Genomic DNA, 7,258 nt, shown 5'->3' on the forward strand with positions numbered 1-7,258 from the left:
TACATGAAGTAGTGCGTAAGCCTAGGGACCGATGGCAGCAGTTTCATCCCATAGAAACTTACCTCAAATTAAAAAAACAAATACGTACGGTTTGCACAAAAAAATTTTCCCAATTGTAGCAGATGGCACCTTTGTGTTCTGATGGTTGGTATTGATATTAAAACGTTATTTGAGCATTGAAGATCTGATTGTACATTACAGATTAACATCGTTAGACATTCACATTCCTGGCAAATAAGCTATCTGTAAGGTAAAGTCATTCTTTGGTATCTATGGGATTGATTGTGGTAACCCCACATACCGTCGGAATGCTTGATTTACGTGGCTGCCCTCGTACCCCGCCATCAGGATGACTGATTTCGAAGTGTGTTTCCATCCAACCGCCGTAATTCTTGCTTTGGCCACTACGCGGCTACCGGCGGAACACAAATCACAACCACTGTAATAAGGTAAAATGTCCATTAGATGATAGGCAGGCACACCTGCCATGGATATTCACCGAAATCATGCACCTCGATGGCAGGAGGCAGGGGACTCGCCGGAATCAAGTATTCCGATGGGAACAGAAAACTAATACATCCATGTCGTTGTTCCTGGATCAGGCTAAACGTAGTTTCTAATCAGACATTGAAACAGCTAACCATCTTCTACTGTACAATGAAATTTGCAACACTAAAGTAAATTTCGGACATTAATATCATTCATTAGAAGAGAAGGGTTTACATTTAGATCGCAAATGAAATATAGAATCTGACGGATCGGTTATTAATTGCAAAAACAAGCATTTTTTGATTATAGCGCCATCTACCACGAATAGAAAACAATGACTCGGGTTAACCGTACTTATTTTTTTGCGTAGAATCCGAACATGTAATACAAACGGGGAGTTCCAATTTGAAGTTGATCCTGCTCACGCAGTAGGGGTGATTAGGAAGTGGCCAGTTGTAGCACAGACAGATGTCCTCTAACTAACATTAACTTTGCACCTACAACATTTTTTCGTACAATGCATTGTTTTCGAGATACTTAAACGTCGAAAATCAAAACAAACACCCTGTATTTTGGAGCAACATGCAGAGCTGTTTTCAGACAAGCTCCACCATACACTGGAGTAGGACACGCACAAATGCATCCAGACTCTGAGTTTCCACTATTTAGGTCAAAGACAAGAACATACTACTTTCAATTGGACCATGTCTTCTAAAGCAATTAACAGAAATGGTTAATCGATCACTGCTGGTATAATCAGTTTATACCACTAATCTGAAAAAAAAATCCACCCATCAAATAACTCAGAGGGCCTCATTACAGTACACTTACTATAAGGAAAGCAAGGAATTGACACCATTCATATATTACTCATAGAATGGTATGTATGAAGTTGTAAGTTCGCAACATTAAATACGTAAATGCAACATCACCTGGCGATGGGTGACAGTGCCTGAAACCGATAATTTTGAGATAATAAACAGTTACAGACTGACTGAAAAAGGTGTAATTTGTGAAAGCGTGAATGGTTTCTTTGAAATAGGCACAGCCGGGTTACTTCCCTATCCGAGCTTGTGCTCCGTCTCTCATGAGCTCGTTGTCTGTCGGAAGTTGAACGCTTAATCACCTTCCTTTCATTCAAACAAAATAATCAGTCAACCAATTTCAGGATACAACTGTAAGACAAAATGAAGTGTGTTGCATCCAATCAGGTGCCGTTCGACTCATTTTAATGTTATCACAGACAGATAGGATTCTATGACGGCGGTCTTTTCAGCCCTTACATTTGTTCTGCATGTGGAATGTTTTTTGTAAGGCCTAAAAAGTAACGTAAATAAAGAAATAAAATAAACACAGATTTTATGGGATGAATGAGCAGTGAATTTATATTGAACTAATCCATGACAATACGTATCACATAATTTGAGGCTTTTTTCATGTCGAACTTCTTGAGTCAAGTGGAAACTATTGAAAAAATATCGAAAAGGCGAAGATGGACGGCGCCGCTGGGAGCAACTGATGTAAACGTAGCCTTTGAACTTTACAGTGACGTAATTATCAGACCAAAACAAAACGATATTTAAGGATGTGTAAATGGTTTAACTGTAGAAGCTGTTTTCATGATAATGATACATACTTCCAGGGCTGATGGAGACAGGCAAATGTATCAATATGAGATATGGAACTCTGCTACGGGAACGACCGCCTCGGAAGCCAAACATTTTGTGGGGTAACCCTGATAATAGAATTCGAGAACTTACGAATCATTTTTATGGATATTATAAGATAATTTATTACTCACAGAATTGATAGTTTTGTTAGAGTTGGAATCCCCGACCAACACGCAGCCGCCAGACGTATGACCGCCACCGGGTCCAAAGGAGAATGCGTGCTTATTATAAAATCAACATTTTGTCATTCATCCGTCGAGTTCCGACTATATCAACACCATACGAGGAGGAGGATATTAGTGTTTAACGTCCCGTCGACAACGAGGTCATTAGAGACGGAGCGCAAGCTCGGGTGAGGGAAGGATGAGGAAGGAAATCGGCCGTGCCCTTTCAGAGGAACCACCCCGGCATTTGCCTGAAGCGATTTAGGGAAATCACGGAAAACCTAAATCAGGATGGCCGGAGACGGGACTGAACCGTCGTCCTCCCGAATAACACCATACGAGACTGGTTACATAGTGATAAGGCGTGAAAGGGAGCGTGAAGGGCAGCAACCTTGTTCGTGGTCTGACATCCAGGAAACCCTTTCTAATGTTTGTAGGTGGCACGCTGCGTGCAACATTGATGTGATTTGCAATCAGTAAAAGCTACTCGTCGCCTGCGGTGGTCCAGGGATAAGCTCATCTTCGGCTGTCGTCCGGATCCTGGATGACCATCAAACGATACTTCCCTGAAGTTACAGCGCTATTACTCATGCAGAGTCGAAGCGTCACATACCATTAGTTAATTGCTTAAACTTTGTTCTACGCCGCTGTGTGGGCACGTTGAAAGCACCTATGAATTAAATATCACGCTGTAAATAACAAGTCTATTTGTCCACGAATCGTATTTAAGCCACAGCACTGCGCTTTGAATCGTTGTCTTCATTGCCCTCTATCAAGGCACCAAATAAATATGAAGTTTCTGTGTGATGTCTTTGTGTTCCTTCTTCGTTCCCCACTGGTTTTCTATAGTTCATGACAATGTTCCTTCTTCGTTTCCCACTGGTTTCCTATAGTTTATGACAATATTTGTTTACGAAAGATGTTAAAGTCGTTATACCTGTATTTAGTAGGACTAAGTTCAAAACCTTAGCCGAGCGGTCTAGGGCGCTGCAGCCACGGACTATGTGGCTGATCTCGGCGGAGGTTCGAGTCCTCCCTCTGGCAGGGGTGTGTGTGTTTGTCCTTAGGATAATTTAGGCTAAGTAGTGTGTAAGTTTAGGGACTGATGACCTCAGCAGTTGAGTCTCATAAGATTTCACACACATTTGAACATTTGAAGTTCAAAACCGTGACTGATTATTCTTGCATTCTCTGGACATCTGTAATACGTTCAGGTCGTTCTACAAGGGCATTTATTCATAAATAGGATAATACTTGGGCTCCCTCCCTATTTCCTGGCCCATCCACGAAAATTATGCGGGAAAAAAGACGGTCTGGTAAGACTCGGTATAAGCTTAAATATTCTGTGCTTCCTGACATAGTCATCTGGTGACGTAAATACATGGTAAGGTAATATGTTGTCTGACTCGTATATTATCTTAATTGTAGCAGAATACTTTTTCGTGATGAACAAAGCCTCTCGTTTACTATCTACCACTGGAGCTTCATGAACATTCCGTAACGCTTTCAATCTTACTAAACAAACATTTCACGAAACGTATCGCCTTTCTTTGTGTCTCTTTCTGTCTCTTCTATTAATCCTACTGGGTAAAGGTTCCACAATGATGAGCAATACTGAAAATATCTCAATGTAGTTAGCAACTTCTTTCCTGTGTGACTTGTATTTCTTGACGATTCTTTGAATCAATCTCCTCCGAGTTTCTGGTTGTACTGCTATCTGTTCTACGAGTAAGTTGTCGCTCCCGTCATGGCCGTTCGGGTGGATACGCCGAGACAAATTACGTTTGTTCCTATTTACAGTGATATATCGACAGTAGTGTAATTGTTCAATAGTAGGTCACGCAATACGCTGCGTTTATTACTGTTGAGCGTCAGTTGTGAGTGCCAGCAGAAGAAAAAGGTGGATCCTCCGAAGATCTTCCTGCAGTTTTCTATAATTATCTATCGGCACAACCTGCATGCAGCATAATCTCCTACGATATTTTTCATGGAGCTGCTGCTGTAATCTACCGAATTTTCTTCTGCGATTAAGATAGTGTAGCAATTTCGGAAGGCGTAATTCAGCATTTAGTATTTGTATCACTTATCTTCCGTTTCAGGATCTATATGATTACTGAGCGACGTATAGGTGGTTTTGGTCCGTTAACTGACTTTGTATTAGACTAAAACGTCTAAGTATTTTACATCAGATTGGTCGTTTAATTTTATTTTAAAATTGCTATTGCTCTGTTTACGGCCGTTTTAGCTTTGTTCAGCTTTTGTGTGTCAGCGAGACTTCCTTTTAATTTTAATCTGGTATTAAGCTCTTTTTATCCAACGGTCTTGCCACAGTGGTGACACTGGTTCCCGTCAGATCATCGAAGTTAAGCGCTGTTGGGCTTGGCTAGCACTTGCATGGGTCACCGGCCGGGTCTCTCGAGTGCTGTTGGCAAGTGGGCTGCACTCGGACCCTGTTAGGCCAATTGAGGAGCTACTTGAGTGAGAAGTAGCGGCAGTGGTCGTGAAAAATGACAACGACCGGGAGAGCGGAGTGCTAACAGCATGACACTCGGTATCCGCATCCGGAGACCCCTTAGGGCTGAGGATGACACGGCGACCGGTCAGTACTTTGGGCCTTCAAGTCTTGTTCTGACAGTGTTTGTTTTTTATGAAGCTCTCTTTATTTTAAGAAACGTTCTAGCTTGCCTATTGAAGTAAAGTGGGTATTTCCCATACCTCTTATCCTTTTTCCACACATAGAGGTCCAAATTATATCGCATAAATCTCTGGATACTTAAAACCGTGTACTTACTGCTCAGATAGTCTGCTATCTTTTTCTTGTCATACTTACTTCCTAATTATGTTTACCTATCACTTAATATCCCTTTTCACACCAGCCGTATCTGAAATGAAATAATCGTATGGTATTATTGGCTATGCATCTGGGGTTGTTCAGCAACTTGGTGCAAATCTTTCTATTTGACGCCAATGTGGCGATTTAAGCGACGATGAAGATGAGGTAAAACGATGAAAACAACACGAACACCGAGTCCCCGAGCGGTGAAAATCTGCCCATCGGCAGGAATAGAACCAGCGATCTAGAGGCAGTGAAGTCAACCACTAGAACACGACCTGTGTACGTCTGTGGTAAATGAGACCATAACAGCCTTATGGTCACTGATTTCCTCCAAAACAGCAATTCTGTCGAAAAGTTCGTGTCTGTTAGTTACTAGGAGGTCGAAGACTGTTCAAGATATTGTTCAGAAAATATATTAACATCGATCTTACACGAGTTTCAGTTTCAGGCACCTATTCGCATGGCGTCATTCTCCAACTAGATTGTTCACAATCTGAAATCTTCCCTAATTACCGTAACTCACTGAAATTTTCCATTACAGATGCTGAAGCAAGCAGTCTTCAGAAGAAACCGATTACATGCTGCCTTGTTTCGGAAATTATAATAACCTGAAATGAAACAAGAGGCAGTGCAAGGCCAAGTTCTGTTACAGTCACCACCAAAGTCTTAAACACAATAATGTTTGGGATAGAAAACTGCTGTAAGCTATTCAACTTTCACTGATGTAGTTTATTATTCTCTTTTGTTTGAAGGTTAATGCCCCTCCTCATGGTACCATCCAGCTTTGTGAACATCAGTCTTTTATCGAGAATTCGAGATTATGTCAGTTACAATCATGACCTCGAGTATTCGTTTTTGAACATATGCATGTAGTGAGTCGTTGTCATACATTGCTATTTCTAATACATGTACAAAAAAAGCATGTGAATGCTGTATGGTAGTTCCCCATGAACAATAAATGACACTGTGAAGTTGCTAGTACTTGTATAAATAAAGTAGACCAAAAAACTATGTTTCTGAAATTCAGACCCTGTTTAGAAAACAGAGAAACACAGCCTTTTTACTATAGTTGGAGTGTACACTAACTGCTAATTAAAGTAGTTCTTGAAGTTGCTCTTAAGATCAGTTTTCAGTCATTTGATGTTCTTTTATTTTTACTGTAATTTTAATTGTATTTTAGTCTTATCCTTTTTCACAAATATTTCTTTAGTAGATATGTGTTTCTAGTAAGGGTCTATCACTTTAAGAAAATGTAATGTTTTCAGGTGTGGCTAACAGATATTCTTGCAAATAAATTTGTCATTGCAGAGTTCTCATGTATGTTGCACAATAATACTTGAATGTATGTTATGGAGCAATTATTTAGAAGAAACATATTTCATTTCTGTGTGCAAACAGATGTATAATACTTCTGTCCAAGATCTTCTATATTCCTTATCAGTTGTTTGAACACACTTGGATACATTCAGCATAAGAATTTTGCAACAGTGTTCTTTTCATTAAAAAAATAAATATTTGTAAGACCATCAATGGATGAAAAGGACTTATTACTATGATATAGAAAGTTTTACAGTGTGAATGGCCAGTGTGAATGTTTCTTCAAAGTCTTACTAGTACACATGTGAAACTATTACATGGGTGTAATAAAATACATCTCACCAATCAATTATTCAGTCACTGAATGACTCGAATTGTGTCTTTGGATGGGATGTTTAGTGGTCAGATTTACTAAATAACTTTGCTTCAATAAGCTGGTAATAATGCTAATCTATTCAAAAATTACTATTCATAAGATGGAACAAAAGTTTTTCATTGTTCAGTAGAATAATAACAGTAATTTGTGATTTCTTCAATAAGGAAAAGCTTGTTAGAAAAGGAGTGGGTGATTGAGTGATGACTGTACATGGTAGAAGAATTGTTAGAAAAGAGTACCCCAAAAATTTGCATCACAGTTGTAATGTTGAAGTCAATACGCCAGAACAGGTTTAAGTGAGAATCTGAAATAGGTTTTGAACTGAAATGGAGTACTAAGATGGTAAATGAACTATTAGCATTCTGTGCACATGAAACACTTGTGTACAAAATGATACAAACTGAAC

The 7,258-nt window shown here is 39.6% G+C and overlaps 1 pseudogene; it reads left to right on the forward strand.

The window, feature by feature from the left end:
* The first annotated feature begins 4,635 nt into the window (after window positions 1-4,635).
* LOC124557457 lies at window positions 4,636-4,754 on the forward strand (annotated as a pseudogene).
* Window positions 4,755-7,258: the final 2,504 nt, after the last annotated feature.

The sequence above is a fragment of the Schistocerca americana genome, chromosome X (assembly GCF_021461395.2).
Source record: "Schistocerca americana isolate TAMUIC-IGC-003095 chromosome X, iqSchAmer2.1, whole genome shotgun sequence".
Taxonomy (NCBI): domain Eukaryota; kingdom Metazoa; phylum Arthropoda; class Insecta; order Orthoptera; family Acrididae; genus Schistocerca; species Schistocerca americana.